Genomic DNA, 17,290 nt, shown 5'->3' with positions numbered 1-17,290 from the left:
TCACGTTGGATATTATTTTCTTTTCAACTTAAACACAAATTCTCCATTTTTTGGTTTGTTCTGTGAACAGTGCATCTTTGTGCTAGAAGCAAGAGCAGCCCATTTTTCTTTGTCAAAAATTGAGCTAGCCAGCAAGCAAACTCCCTTCCAGAGACATGCATAAAATCTGTACATATAGTTTTAACATATTCACATTTCTATTTTTATCTAAGGCTAAGGCTACCAAAGGGGAAAAAATGTCAATATTCTTAATTTTCTTTTTAATTCTGAAAGTTAAAAGTGGATTAAGATAATAGTGATAATCAGAGAACTAACCAATCATGTGAATTTTTTCTATCATTTTTCAAAAACCATCACTTGAGAAATACTTGTGATGTGGTGCTATGTTTTCTTCATTGATTGTTCTTATCAATTATTTTTAGGACAAGTTTCTGTAATCCATAGGACACAAACACACACTTTCCTTAAACTTGAAACCTTGTCTACTCATAAACTTTAGGCCAGAGCCATTTTGATCTGCACTTTAAGAATTTCTGCACAACCCACCATAGGATCATAGGGCTTAAAATAACTTGACATTTTTTTCTCATTAATTTCTTTCTAACCATGTTAACAATCTCAAATGAATATGTATACATGCAGTCATGCTTGAATCAGAAACATCTACAGCTTTCTTCAGAAGTCATTTTGATTTTGTTAGCAAGAAGAAGCACTTCTCTCTGTGAAAGGAGTATAATCGATACCTCCACTCTAGGTGTTTGGAGGAGGTCATAGAGTGTCACGCTATGAAGTGTAAGTATGGGCATAGATTGCAAATGTTAGCATAGAAAGCAGGCACATGTTTTAAAGTTGCATCTGGTTCCTATTTGGTAGAAGCGCCTAGTCTCCTGGTGCCCCTTTCTGTCCAATTATTCCACATTTTTGTTGTTATGTTTTGGTTTTGTCTTTGCCTTTGCCTCAGAAGCCAAGATTCTCTATCACTCCAATTGCCCAGACCACCTTTCTTTATTCTGTTGTCTCTGACCTCCACCTGCCACTCCAGTGTATAGAGGAATGATTTAGAGGGTGTGGGGGAGTAGGGTAAAACATGCCAGCCTTCTGTTGAGCACTGGCAATTCCGTCCTGGGATTGCTGTAAGTACAGAATAGTGGCACCTCCTGCTTCTCAGAGGCCACTGTGAGCAACCTTTCAGGAAACAAAATGGTCTGGTGACAGCTGTGTGTGCTCATGATGAGCCTGTCTCTTACCTTGTTTTCCTCCGTTTTTTTCCAAACAGAGGACATGAGACAGAGAGTAAAGTCTCAGTGGGGCAAGAGGAGGAGACTCTGAAATTTCCAGTGCCCTATGTTAGGATGGCTGATTATCCTGGACAATTTATTTCCCATTCAGTTCCATTCTCTGTTTCTCCCCTTCTCTCTCCCTCACTCTCTCTCACTCGCTTTTCTTTCTCTCTCTTTCCCTCTCTCTCCGTATCTCTTCCTCTCTCTCTCTCCCTCTCTGCTTCCCCACACTTTTTTTGGAGGGGTGGGCAGGAGGATTTTGAACCATTATTTACATCTCCATGGGAGAAATAATAGCATAGTCGTTAAGCACAAAAGACTCTGGTATCAAAGTTCCTGGATTCTGAATCTAGGCTCTTTCTAAGTCTGGCAGGTTTATAAACGTTACTATACCTCAGTTTCCCCATCTGAAAAAGAAGGGTTCTGATGGTGCTTACATAATGGAGTTGTTTTGAGGATTAAAGAGGATAATACAAGATAATCCACTTAATAAAAGTTAACTATTATTATCCCTCCTGGCTTTACGCCAGGTCTACCAAGTGAGACTAGTGAGATTTTGGTACAATCTTTGTGACAAGTTTTCTGGATTATTGTATATGAATGTGTATTTATGAGAGTGTGTGAGTGTATAAGGAGCATGTTACAGAATTTCTTAACGAATAGTTAAACTCTGTAAATGATCCAAATGTGTTAGTTTCATCCTTAAATCCCAGAAAACAATCTGAATAATAATTGCCTTAAGGATTTTTAAAGCACAAACAGCTTTAAGATTAAAAGAGTTTTTTACCATACAAAAAAACCAACAGAAGGACAGATGGTAGCTTTGAATTTCTAGTAAAATTATGTAAAATATATTAAGTAAATTTTGCTGGCCTCTGACTTGCTTCCTTATTATTAAAATAAACTCTTACTGTTTTTTTTTTTAATCACCACTGTTAACAGCAATCAATACATATGACATATGAGGATAGGCTGATAAGTACTGGAAATATAAAAAGAAATAAGACGGTTTCTGCCCTCAAGTATTTTATATTCTAAATGGTCAAACTAGACAAACTAGACAAACTAGACAAGACCATGAGCTCCTCAAGGTCAGAAACTATATCATATCTACCTTTTAGCACAGTGCTTGGCACATGAACAATGGACAATAAGTTTTGTTGAATTAATGGATGAAAAATTACAGTACAAGATAAAGTGGTATCAGAAAAAGGAAAAATCAATTTTGAATAGGATCAGTTGAAACTCAAACTAGGACTTTAACTGACCCTGAAGAACAAATAGGGCTTAGACAGTCAGAAAAAAGGTTAAGAGGTTGAGGCATATTCAAGGACTAATGACTAGAGCAGTGAGCTAAGGGGGGGTTTTATTAGAGAAAGGGAAAAATAAGGTTGGAAATAAATGGAGTATGAAATGCTAGGGATCCCTGGGTGGCGCAGCGGTTTGGCGCTTGCCTTTGGCCCAGGGCGCGATCCTGGAGACCCGGGATCGAATCCCACGTCGAGCTCCTGGTGCATGGAGCCTGCTTCTCCCTCGGCCTATGTCTCTGCCTCTCTCTCTCTCTCCGTGAGACTATCATAAATAAATAAAAATTTAAAGAAAAAAAAAAAAAAAGAAATGCTGTGACCTGGCTAAGGAAAGATTCCTTGGTTCTATGGGAATTAAGTAGCCATAAAGGCTTTGGAATGAATAGTCAATAGATCCAGAGAAGTATTTTTAGAAGATTAATGTGAGACTGAGTGGAAAGAGATAGAAGTGAGGACATTTATTTAGAAGGCCTCTTGTAGTGGTCAAGGCTACAAGTCGACAATGAGGACATGCATGTGGGGGCAGCAGTAGGATGGGATGCAAGGGGCAAATATAAGACATTATGAAGAAATAATTTACCAGATTGTGACTGGCTGGATATGAAGGGACAGAAAGAATGAGGAATCCAGGATGACTTCCTGCTTCTGAGTAAGTGTGTAACTGAGTCTGAGTAACAGTGGAAATAATGATGCCTCTTACAGTAGGAGAGGCATCCTGAACAGAGTCCGTGTGTCGGGAAAAAGCAGTTCCAACACAGGCATGTTGCATTTGAGATGGACAGCTTGGTAGAGACTCTTATAGATACCTGGCTGGAGATGATGATTTCCAGGAGGAATCGAAATAAGTAACGTCTTAAAAAGAGGAAATGTAGGAAGAGCATAAGCATATCGAGCTCGGTTCTCAGGCATATTTAGCCATATTGAGGACAATTCAACAAAAATTACAGAGAATGAAGACATTCAGGACTATATAGCATCAAAGAACCCAAGGAAAGGGAGGGTTTCAAAAAGGAAGAAGTGATCAGTAATTTTAAATGACAGAGAAGTTTTAAGAAGAATGAAGATGCAGCACTGAAGAGAATGCATGAAAGAATCAACAAGAAGTGAATAAAGGCTCAGAAATGAGGGAAGGATAGAAGAGGGGAGAAGAAATGAAGGAAGGAAGGAAAGGAAGGAGGGAGGGAGAAAAGAAGGGTGGGTCCAATTCAATTTTCTGTATGCGAGTCTAATAAGTTCATGAGCATTTCCTCAAACAGTCTAAAGTGACTAAATTTATTCAGGTCATAGCGCCTTGCCAAAATTCCAACCAGGTGGTAAAACCTACATGAGGAGTTTCATTATGTTTGAAATGGTGAGATATTTGGTTTAGAACAATAAGACCTCACAAATCCAGACTATTGTGGAAGAAAAAGATCCCAGTCTGAATTGGGAGAGAAGAGAACCTCTGCTAAGGCATACAGTTGATCCACTTGAACACTGATGTTGAGAGAAAACACACATGCATTTATATTGACAATGTAACTTATATTTTCTACTCCACCTAATACTTCTTATATCTAGGTGGACATTTACTCATCCATTGAACTAATATTTATTAAGTACCTACTGAGCTAAGAGCTAGGATACAAAGGTAAATAAAGCTTAGTCCCTGCTCTTTATGAACCTGCACCCTAGTGAGCATCCTACTGAGGGACACTGATAAACACTCAATTAGAGTGTGTACATTATACACTATGATGCAGGCGATGCTAGAAGTACGAGGGTTATAGAGGCAGAAAAAAAGAACACTTCTACCTGATTGGTGGGATCCAGAAAGATTCCTTAAAAGAAAGGTCATCTCATCTGAGATGTAAAGGGTGAGTGGGACTTAGACAAAGGTTTGTAACCAGAATAGAGAAAATACAACTGCAACTTTCCTTTTGTAAGGAAAAACCAAACAACCCAATTTTTTTTTTTTTTTTTTTTTTTTTTGCCTCACCGACTGCCTTTATTGGGCATCAGCCCACGGGCTCCACAGGCCCAGGAAGGGGATAGTGGGTGTCACTCGAAGCAGGGACTCTCCAGCGGGAGGAATGGCCAATGATGCCACGTAGCCCCCAGGACACCTGCCTCAGCCCCGGACCTCTTACTGTAACCCATGTAGCTGACCCAGCGGGAGGGCGTGTAAGGTCACAACCCTGACTGCCTGTGGGGCGGCTCCCCCAGTTCTGGGCTCAAATGCACGAGGAATTTGGACAGGCACTTCACAAAATAGTTAATCCAAATGGCCAATGGGTATATGAAACTGTTACTAACCTTATTAGTAACCAGAAAAATGCATGTTAAAACCACAGTGAGATATCACTACAAATCATCCAAAACGGCTAAAATTTTAAAAGACTACTAATACCACATGTTAGTAAACTGGCACAACCATTTTGGGTTTTGTTTTTAAAGATTTTATGTATTTAATTTTTTAAAGATTTTACTTTTTTTTTTCATGAGAGACACAGAGAGAGAGGCAGAGACACAGGCAGAAGGAGAAGCAGGCTCCATGCAGGGAGCCCGATATGGGACTCGATCCCGGGACTCCAGGATCACACCCTGAGCTGAAGGCAGACACCCAACTGCTGAATGCCACGCAGGCGTTCCAAGATTTTATTTATTTATCCAAGAGACAAAGAAATAGAGAAATCATGAGCAGGGAGAGGAGTAGAGGGAGAGGGAAAAGCAGTCTCTCCTGCTGCCCAGGGAGCCTGATGCAGGGCTCAGTCCTATGACCCTAGGATCATGACTTGAGCCAAAGGCAGACGCTTAACTGACTGAGCCAACCAAGTGCCCATGGTACAACCATTTTGGGGGGAAAAATGCTTTGGTATTATCTGGTTAGCTGAAGATATACCCAATGTAAATGTGTACACATGTGTACCATGAGGCATATACAAGAATGTTCAGAAAGTGCTATTTATAATAACCCAAAAGCAGGAACAACACAGAAATCCAAGAACAAGAGATCAGAAAAATAAATTGTTGTATATTTACACAATGGAACACTATACTGCAAAAGTCAGCAAACTTTCTGTAAGGGGCCAGATAGTAAATATTTCAGGCTTTGCAAGACGCATGATCTTCATCACAATTACTCAGCTCTGCCATTGTAGTACTAACATACCATACGTTACAAAATAAGCCATAGGCAGTCCTTTGCCAACCTCGATTATAACTGCAATGAAAATGAAGAAACAACTATACAAGCTACACAAGGCAAATATCACAGGCATAATGTTGAGTAAAAGAAGACAGACACAGGGGGTGCCTGGCTAGCTCAGTCCATAGAGCATGTGACTCTTGATCTCAAGGTTGAGTTTAAGCCCCACGCTGGGTATAGAGATCACTTGAAAAAAATAAAAATAAAAAAATCTTTAACACAATGAGATGAACGCTGGGTGTTATACTGTATGTTATTTAAATTGAATTTTTATTTCAATTAAAAAATAAAAATCTTTAAAAAAAAGACAGACACAGAAGTTATGCCATATAATTCCATTTATATAAAACAAAAAATAGGCAAAATTGAACTATAATGTTCAAGGCTGCATTCTTGGGCTGCATTCTTTTTAGTAAACTAAAAAGAAGAGAAAGGAAATGATGGCCATAAAATTCAAGATAGTACAGAGGGGAGAGGGAATTGTGATTGGAAAAAAGCAAAATGGGAAGCTTCTGGAGTGCCCACCATGTTCTAATTTTTGAATGGATGGTGGTTACCGAAGTGTTGGCAGTGTTAGGTATATTTTGTTTATATTTTTTGTATGTTACATTTCAACCCCTACTCAAAAAATTTTAAAAGATTAAGTGGGAAGTGTAGGTAAGACAAACAAGGCTGAAAGATGGGGAAATGAGAGAAAATTCCATGGTCTGTCCAGGGACCACAAATAAAACAATGGATTGAGAATAGCATGTGAAGGAGACAGCAGTGAAACATGAGGCTGCAGGACTCTGAAGTGGTCATAATTCGATCTTTTATATATCTGCCTATAATAATAAACCATGTAGTTCAATAGAGTATTAGCATATTTAAATTTAGTTATATTACTTCAATTAAATAACATTAATGAGTGACTACAAAAATGGCAGCTCTCATTGGAAACATAAAAGATTACATAATTTGGATATTGCTCATGTGGCAGTTCATATTGCTAAATAATTTCAAGTATTTTGATAAGTAGAGTAGACCAAATGTTCCTTTTAATATCCATACATTAAATTGCTTAACAATTTATTATAGTCCAAAGCTTTATCCTAGCCCATGACTGAATTTTCACAAATTCTTAACATGACCCACATCAAAGAAGTTTTACTTTCTTGTAGGCACTAAAATGTATGGCTGTGGGATCTGGTTTAATCACATCCTCACCACTTCCTAGCAACTTGGGCAAGTTACCAAATCTCTCTCTCCCTGAGTTCCCTCATCTGAGAATAATGATAATATCTACCTTATGGAGTGTTTTAAGTATTAATTAAGATTAGGTGTGTAAAGCATTTCGCATAGTGCCTGGCATAAACTAGGTACTTGGTATATGTTACTTACTATTTTTTACTGTAATTGCTAAAAAAAATATGGAGATTGACAGTATTCCCTTTTGAAAATATGGTAAATGTACTTGCCAGTGTTTATGCATTGTATGTTTATCTGAGGAAACAATGTTTCATAAATATTTCAAAAACACGTACCAATCTTCAGAAGTAAATTGGTGGAAAGAACATATATATGTCTTGGACAATTTTCATAGAGTTACATCATCAGAGCAGAGCTTTTGGCATTGAGCAAGTTCTTAGCTTTATACTGGACGATGAATTTTTCTATTTCTAAAATTTGATCTTTGAGAAGCTTTTAAGCAAATGAGCATTAAAACGTCTATTGACATTTTATTTTAGAAACTGTGAGGATAAAAGATAGGATGTTTCTTGACCTTCAGCGTATTTCAGTTTTAACCATAAATATCCACTTTGCATGTGTACAGTTTTCAAAGCAATTACGAAACACTTTCTTTCATCACTAAATTACAACAATCTGGTAAGATATAATAAAGCATTTACAAACAATGTAGCATCAATTTAACAGTACCAACCACACCCAATAATGCTGTGAGCAGCACCATTTGTTTCTTCTCCCAAAAAGCTGAGCTGAGAAAGGACTCATGGTGGCTAGGGAGCTAAGAGGAGGAAGATAGATTGCTTGCAGCTGCTGCTAACCGCCTGTGCTATTTATTTAGATTCTAGCCAAAACCACTACCACCTCCCCCTGAATTTCTGGTTTAAAAAGTAATAGAGCCACTGGGTACCTGGCTGGCTCAGTCAGTAGAGCATGTGACTCTTGATCTTAGGGCTGTGAGTTCAAGCCTGAATGCTGAGTGTAGAGATTACTTAAACATAAAACCCTAAAAAAAAAAAAAAAGTAATTGAGCCTCTGATAATTACTGCCCCAGTATAAGGACATCAAATCAAAGGCTTGGCCTCAAACACCAACCCTGTTGTGGAGAGCTAATTACTCACTCTGGTCAGTACTGATGAAAAGTCCTCATTCTGTGTGCACAGCTCTCCCCTTCCTTACATCTCTCAGCTGAATCAAGCTTCTAGTCTCCTTTCAGCAAAGTTTAAAACATTAGTAAGAATTGAGGGAATTACATGAAGGGAAGTTCTCAAAAAAATTCCTGGATTTATTTTTCCTCTTTTTGCTCCTGGGTTTACTTTTTTAAACATGTCATGTTTAAAGCAAGTCCCAATGTCGGAGAAAAAGGACAATTTGTTAAAAGTGTGCACCGCAGACCTTCTATCACCATCCTCTCCTTTTCCCACTAATGAGGTAGAATTGGATCACTTTTTCTGTGTCCTAGGATGCTGAACACTTACATGACCTAGGTGGCCTGAACCTGACAGGCTCTGGTCAGCAGAGCCCCTGGCATGACCTAAGCAGAAGTTGTAAACCAAGGAGATAATGGACCATATTCAGCCTTCAGATAGATCTCACTTGGTGTGTACAGTGTTAAAATACTTGAATTAAAAAATAAATAATAAATAAATAAATAAAAAATACGTGAATTACCTGTCACTTTTTTAAATTGGCAAATATTACATAAGAATCTGGACTTCGAGGTCTTCTTAAAAATTAGGAGATCCAATAACATGCTTATATCACAGCCCTAACCAAGACCTGCTCTCTTTCGGATAAGGTTCTGAGTCTTTGCCAGGTCTCACAGCCTCCTTCAAAACAGGTCCTCTCTTCATTTTCTCAGCCTGGTGTCTTTGGGCATTTGAGTCTGAGACTCAACTTTTCTAGATTTCTCAGTTTGTAATTCTTCCCAAAACTGCTGTGTGTGTGTGAGAGTGTGTAGTGCATTTAACATTTCTTTTGCTTTGAGACTCAAGACAATAACTTTAGTGAAAGTGCAAGAGGATGTGGAGTTGACCTGAAAAGCTGGATTTATTCTATTGACATCTACAGATAACAAGGTGTTCCTTAGAAATACATTCTCCACCTAAACAGGAACCCCCTTAAGCACCAGTGTTATTCTGTTATAGTTACCTTCTTGGTGATTGGTTTTAACAGGTTACATAACTCTGCCTTCAAAACCCACATTCTGAAACAAGAGAATGGGGGGAATGAGTTCATTATCATTATCAACTTGGGACAATGAAGTGTAGAGAGCCCATTAAGTGACCCCAGACTGTAACGTTTTTATAGTTATTTTTATCTAGTTTTATAATTCATTTTATTTCCTCTAATATCATCTATCTCCCTTGCTACTCTCATTGTGTCCTTGCTCCTTGCCATATATCTCTACTAACACATATTTAAAGAACTGAACATGTCAGAGTCCTATTATTCTTCCCTGCCACCTGTGGCTTGGGTGATACTCCTTTATGTACCTGTTTCCTTCACTATTCAGTGTCACACTTGCCACTTCTTTTGTGTGACAGCCCTTCACATATATCGGGATGGTATCCCGTTCTTCCTTTATTTAGTGCATGGTTGCAGAACACCTGTTAAGGACCTTCAGACCACTCACTATCCTGAATGCTTTTTTTTTTTAAATATATGCCAGCTTGGGCCCTTAAATTGAACACAATCCACTTATTAATTCAACAAATATTAACTGAGAATCAATGTGGCAGGCACTGTTATAGGTATAAAGGAATAGCAGTGAAGAAAATATGAATATCTCCCTGCATTCATAGAGCTTTCATTTTGGTCACAGAGGCAGATATTAAATAAGAAAACAAGATGAGGGACGCCTGGGTGATTCAGTCAGTTGGGCCTCCAACTCTTGATTTTGGCCCAGGTCATGATCTCATGGGTCAAGGAATCAAGTCCCAGTTTGGCGTCCAGGCTCAGGGGGGAGTCTGCTTGAGGATTCTCTCCCTCTTCCCCTCCCCCCACCACCTACTCAGGGCATATGCCCACAGGCATGAGCTCACTCTCTCTCTCTCTCAAATAAATAAATAAAATTTTTAAAAAATATGTTATTTATTTATTTATTCATGAAAGAAAGAGAGAGAGAGGCAGAGACACAGGCAGAGTGAGAAGCAGGCTCCCTGCAGGGAACCCGATGTGGGACGCCAGGATCACACCCTGAGCCGAAGGCAGATGCTCAACCATTGGGCCACCCAGGCGTCCCTAAATAAATAAATCTTTAAAAAAAGTACAACTGGGTGACTATATAATATATTCTGGTTATTATTTAGATGGTGATAAATGTGTAAGGGAAGGAAAATAAACAGGAAGTATACCAATGTTGGTCTGTTCAGCACAATTCAGTGAGCTGCCTTTCTATGGAGGCTTTTGTCTTTCAGATGACAATGATCACATTAGATTAACTGCTGACTTATAATTAATCTGTGGTCAGCTAAAGTCTCTAGACTTTCCTCCTTTCCCCACCAAATGAATGTATATTAAATCAGATTTCTCTCATTCTGTATCTTGAACTGTGAAAAGAACTAAGAATTTATCCCTGTTCAATTTCTTTTTCGATCATTACACCACCAAACCAAGAGTTCTTCAAATCCTCATTCTCTTAGCCAATGTATTTGCAACTACTTCTTTGCTATATAATTATCATTTTTCACTGACTCCAAAACATTGTTTACTATAAAACACACCATTACTTATGTACCACTAAGAGAGAGAAAAAAATGTATGAATTAAACTATAACTTACTACTTTCTCACTTAGTAATTCAATTTTTACCAATGGTAAAAGCCTTTTAGACATTTTTTTAAAGATTTTTATTTATTTATTTATGAGAGACACAGAGAGAGAGACAGGCAGAGACACAGACGGAGGGAGAAGCAGGCTCCATGCAGGGAGCCCGATGTGGAACTCGATTCCAGGACTCTGGGATCACGCCCTGAGCCAAAGGCCGGCGCTTAACCTCTGAGCCACCCAGGTGTCCTTAGACATTTTTAAACATCAATTATTCCTACTATCTCTCTCCTACATACTTTAAGAAAGGAAAACTAAGTGCAATAAACAAATCCCTAAAACATCTTTGCACTCAGGCCCCAATTTTTCAAAATCATTTTCAGACTCAGAGTCTGTGTGTCCCCTTTTTTCCATATATTTTTTTCCTCTGGGTGGTCAGGAGTATTGGAAATGCCACATTACTTAAAAGAGTGCTGGGCTTTTCTCTAAAGTACCTTACTCCCATTCTGCAAGTACAAGACTGGGGCTTCTTTGATATTGCCAAAGATTATCAATGGCAAGTTTTCAGGCAACAACAAGGGAACCAGGACTTGTAGTTTGAGTGATTCTTGAATGATCTGTTGACTGAAACTTCAAGCACTGTCTAGTCATGCCATATGGAAAAACAACCAACTTCACACCTGTCTTAATATCCACTATAATTATCATCTGGCCAACAGTAGTAGTTAAAATGCCAGGAGAGATTTCCAAGCCAAGGCACATGCCTTATTCTTGTATTGAATTTTATAACTTATAAAGACATGCTTTCATAAAAATGAAATGCTTATTTCCACACATGTATTTTTTAAATTATCAGCTATAATCTACATACTTGTGTTTCACTTTTGTCAGTTTCATAAACTTTAAATTTCTTACACTTTTATGAATTTTTAAGTTTCGTTTTACAATATATTTTGCTAAGACAATCATCTTAGAATGGTATCCTAGAAAAATCAAATTTTTAAATTTTTCTGGGATTGTTTTGAGGAAGAAGGCATAGCATACCTTCTTAAACGAATAAAACTAGGGATGCCTGGGTGGCTCTGCCTGTGTCTCTGCCTCTCTCTTTCTGTGTGTTTCTCATGAATAAAATATTTTAAAAAATAATAAACTAGTGCCATTGTACTTTAAAAAAAAATCTTTAACCTAAATGAGACGTAAAGCTATAAAACTAGAAGAAAACATGGGGAGAACCTTCATGACGTTGGATTTGGCAAAGATTTTTTAGCAATGATATGAAAAGCATAGGCAACAAAAGCAAAAATAAGTAATGGGACTACATCAAACTTAAAAACTTCTGTACATTAGAGATGCCTGGATGGCTCAGTGGTTGAGCATCTGGCTTCGGCTCAGGGTGCGATCTCAAGAGTACCAGGATTGAGTCCCACATCAGGCTCCCTTCATGGAGTCTGCTTCTCCCTTTGCCTATGTCTCTGCGTCTCTCTCTCTCTCTCCCTCTCTCTCTGTCTCTCATGAATAAATAAATAAAATATTTTTTTAAAAAATTTTGTACAGCAAAGAGTGGAAAGTCAGTCTATGAACTGAGAGTGAATATATATCCAGAATATATAAAGAACTCCTACAACTTAACAATAAAAATAACCGAATTTAAAAATGGGCAAAGGACTTGAATAGGCATTTCTCCAAAAATGATACACAAATGGCCAATGAGCATATGATGTTCAACATCATTAATCATTAGGGAAATGCAAATCAAAACCACAATGAAATATCACCTCATACCCACTTAGGATGGCTACTTTTTAAAAAAAGCTACAAAAAACAAGAGTTGTCAAGGATGTAGAGAAATTGGAACACTTGTACACTGTTGATGGGAATGTAAAATGATGAAAACACTACAGAAAACAGTATGGCCATTCTTCAAATAATTAAAAATAGAATTACCATATAATTCAGCAATTGCACTTGTGCGTGTATATCCAAATATATATAAAAGCAGGATCTTTTTTTTTAAAGCAGGATCTTATATAGATATTATTAGCACATCCACATTCATAGCAGCAGTATTCACAATAGCCAAGAAGTAGAATCAACTCAGATATCCACTGATGGATGAATGGATAAACAAAATGTGGTATATGCATACAATGGAATCTTTTTTCTCTCTCTTTTTTCTTCTTTTTTTTCTTCTTCTTTTTTCATTTTTTTTCTCCATACAATGGAATCTTATTCAGTCTTAAAAAGAAAGGAAATCTGGCATCCCTGGTGGCTTAGTGGTTTAGCACTGCCTTGGGCCCGGGGTGTGATCCTGGAGATCTGGGGTCAAGTCCCACGTTGGGCTCCCTGCATGGAGCCTGCTTCTCCCTCTGTCTGTGTCTCTCTGCCTCTCTCTCTGTCTCTGTCTCTGTCTCTGTCTGTCTCTCTCTCTCTCTGTGTCTCCATGAATAAATGAATAAAATCTTTTTTTTAAAAAAAAGGGGGAAATCCTGTTACATGCTACAAGATGGATGAATCATGAGGACATTAAATGAAATAAGCGAGTCACAAAAAGACAAGTTGACCCAAGAACAACACAGGTTTGAACTGCACAGGTCTACTTATATGCAGATTTTTTTTTTTTACAAATATAGTATAGTACTGTACATGTATTTCTCTTCCCTCTGATTTTTTCAAAATATTTTCTGTAGCTCATTTTATTGTAAGAATACAGTATACAATACACATAACAGTCAAAATATGTGTTAATCAACTATGTAATTGGTATGGCTTCCAGTTGATGGTAGGCTATTAGTAGTTAAGTTTTTTTAGGGAGGGATCCCTGGGTGGCGTAGCGGTTTGGCGCCTGCCTTTGGCCCAGGGCGCAATCCTGGAGACCTGGGATCGAATCCCACGTTGGGCTCCTGGTGCATGGAGCCTGCTTCTCCCTCTGCCTGTGTCTCTGCCTCTCTCTCTGTGTGACTATCATAAATAAATAAAAATTTAAAAAAAAAAGTTTTTTTAGGGAGTCAAAAGTTATATGCAGGTTTTTGTCTGCATGACTCCCAAATTGTTCCAGGGTCAACTGCAATATATGATGCTACTTGTATGAAGTATCTAACATAGTCAAATTCAGAAGCAGAAAGTAAATTTTAATATGTACATATATATTATCTTTGACATAGAACCTTTTTTATTTTGACATAGAACCTTTTTTATTTTTTTTATTGTGGTAAAATAAACATGAAATGTACCATCTTCACCATTTTTAGGGGTACAGTTAGTGGCATATACTACATACACGTTGTTGTGCAACCATCACCACCTTATATACAGATGATTATAAGCATATAACATAGTGGTAGTATGGAACTAAAATAATCAAATAATATTAATCACTAATATTGCTCACTGCTGAGCATCTGGCGAAACTACAGAATAATTGAAATATTTTCAAATATTCTATATTTACTAACAACTTAAGTGCCTTTTGAATTCATTGAGTACCTTTTAGATGTTGGCTGCTGCACCACTCCACTCTGGGATGGTGGCAAGATCATCGACAACAAGGAGAACACTGGCTGCCTAAATTGCTCTGCACTCTAACCCAGCGCTCCAGCTCCAGGAGAAAGGGCTTTCCCCAATCCTCAGTTCTTGGTTTCTGGAGTTTCCTTCCAAGCAGGGATGCCAGAGTAGACTAGGTGAGACAACATGGGACCAAACAGTGACTCCAAGCACGTCAGTAAGGGGAAGCAAGACCAGCAGGATGGAGAAGGTCTCCAAGCCTGCAGTCTCATTCTTTATATGTGAAATTATCCTCTCCCAAATTTCTCCAGATTTCACTCAAGATGGAGCTAATTACACTCAACGTAACTCCACTTCTCATTCCTTTTCACCTCATTTTCTATGTGGTTTTCTCATTGCAGTGTTAATAACATAAGGAATATAGAATGGGGCCTGAAGCTAGAGCCTTCTCAAGTGAATATGACTTTTAACTCTACCAGGTTGGATTCTTACTAGGTTCTTGACCACCTTCACTTTTATAATCAAAAGAGTAACAATTCCACAACACTGCTTGTGTGTTCTTTGCCTGTTGTGTCTCTCTCTAGTAAGTCCTAGATAACCTATCCATTTGTTCCCGAATTTACTAGCTAACTTTTGTGGTTTCCTTTAGCTCACCTTGATGGCTTGCCCTCCTTTATGCAATAATTTCACCTCATAGTTCCCTTTATGAACAGTATTTCCAGCTTAACATAATAACCCAGGAAAATGCAGGGCATAGAAAGAGAAATAAGGTAGGTTCCTTATTCCTGATTCCTGTTAGACTAGAATTCTCTAACAGCAAAGACAAACATAGAAGCACGTAACTATAATAAAGTCTGAAAGGGAACTAGGAGAATCCACAGCACAGAGGAAGAAGTGATTAACCAGGCACAGGGAGCAGGAAAAGAAATCAAGTTCTGGCAGCATGAAACAGCATGCGAAGTTCAGGAAGTGCAGTACCGCAGGCCCGCCAAAGCAAGAAAGAGGCCAGACTATGAAGATTCTTTGGTATCACATTAAAGAATTTCCCCTTTCTACAATAAGCAACAAGGTCCACTAAAAGACTGCATTTTTTAAAAAATTTGTGGAATTAGTATATAATTCTAAAAATAAGGTTATGTTTCATTCCTTAGTCTCAACAGTTTATTCTGTTTTATAGTCTTTCCTTTTCTTTGTTTGGAAATCAGAGTAGGTAGTTAAAATACTTAAAAAGTAAAACCAAATGAATCACGAAGTGATTGCCACACAACCACGCAGAACGCGGCTGTTTTGCAATGAATCCAGCTGTTTCTCCAAAGTCCAGGATGATTCTCTTTGGTTTTGTTCCTATACAAAATGATGAAGAGAAAAAAAAATGATGAAGAAAATATATTGTAAGTAGATTAGTATAAATACAAAAGATGATCAGAATTTGAGGAAATGGGCAGCCCCGGTGGCGCAGCAGTTTAGCGCCTGCCTTTGGCCCAGGGCGTGATCCTGGAAACCCTGGATCGAGTCCCACGTCGGGCTCCCTGCGAGGAGCCTGCTTCTCCCTCTGCCTGTGTCTCTGCCTCTCTCTCTCTCTCTCTCTGTCTCTCGTGAATAAATAAATAAAATCTTAAAAAAAAAAAAGAATTTGAGGAAATGGATTTGTCTTGGTTTATATGACTATTCTATTGAGTGTTTTATTTTCTTTTGAGAAGTTGGCGTGAATACCCAGTGTTGGTGGATTTCTGTTTCATCACGTGGATATTAATGTAAGAGGAGGTGGGGATTTCCTCTGACCCTTCTTCTTTGTCTGCTTCTTAACCTCCTTCCTGTGTTCAGGCAATTAGCAGCAGTTCTTTGCTAGACACCACTGACCAAACTGACAGAAAGCCAACAGGCAGCATTGCCCATAATTTCATATGTTTAGTTACTTGAGATAATCAAATTGCTGGTCTGTTTCTAGATATTAATTCTTGACTGCTTTCCAGAAAATGAGAAATATTGTTACAGAAAATAAAGTTGTTTTTTAAATTAATTCTGCTTGAACATTAAGAACATTTTCCCAGGGGCACCTGGGTGGCTCAGTGGTTGAGAATCTGCCTTTGGCTCAGGTCATGATCCTGAGGTCGTGGGATCAAGTCCCACATCAGGCTCCCTATAGGGAACCTGCTTCTCCCTCTCCCTATGTCTCTGCCTCTCTCTCTCTCTCTCTCTGTCATGAATAAATAAATAAAATCTTAAACAAAAAAGAACATTTTCCCAAATAACACACCCTTTTCCTTTTACTAAAAATTGTACACATTGTACTGCTCTATAGTTTCTACAGGTTTGCCCTGCTTCAAAGGGATAATTCCACTGCTTATCAATTTTGCATTTAAAGTTCCTCTACATTTAGGAATTTTACTTACTAAAAAAGAACTTCTGGGGCACCTGCGTGGCCCAGTGAGTTAAGCATTCAACTCTTGATTTCAACTCAGGTCATAATCTCAGGGTTGTGTGATTGAGCCCCTTGTCGGGCTTCATGCCCAGCTTGAGATTCTCTCTCTCTTCTGCCGCTCTCCCCACTCTTTCTCTTTCTCCCTCTCTCCAAAAAAAAAAAAAAAAAAAAAAAAAGACTTTCTGGATACTTTTATTTTTTCTATTCCTTTCATCAATCATTTATGTAAGTATTGAAATCAGTATTATGTTAAGCAAAATAAGTCAAAGACAAATACCATATGATTTCACTTATGTGGAATTTAAGAAACAAAACAAATGAACATAGGGGAAGGAAAGGAAAAATAAAATAAGATAAAAACAGAGAAGAAGGCAAACCATAAGAAACTTTATAGTTAAGAGAACAAACTGAGGTTTGCTGGAGGGGAGGAAGGTGAGAGGATACACTAAATGGGTGATGGACATTAAGGAAAGCATTTGTTGGGATGAGCACTGTGTGTTATATGTAAGTGATAGAAACAAGCACTGGACAATTCCTGCATAACATATCATTACACCCACTTTTAATTTTTATATTTGTATGAATTTTATATTAAAAATTA

At 38.0% G+C, this 17,290-nt stretch overlaps 1 protein-coding gene across 4 annotated transcripts in view; it reads left to right on the top strand.

Moving 5' to 3' along the window:
• Positions 1-17,290, top strand: part of RFTN2 (raftlin family member 2) — an 80,004-nt gene that overhangs the window by 15,246 nt on the left and 47,468 nt on the right. The window lies entirely within an intron of this gene.

Source organism: Canis lupus, chromosome 37 (assembly GCF_011100685.1).
Source record: "Canis lupus familiaris isolate Mischka breed German Shepherd chromosome 37, alternate assembly UU_Cfam_GSD_1.0, whole genome shotgun sequence".
NCBI lineage: Eukaryota > Metazoa > Chordata > Mammalia > Carnivora > Canidae > Canis > Canis lupus.
This window is presented reverse-complemented; position numbering and strand designations above follow the sequence as displayed.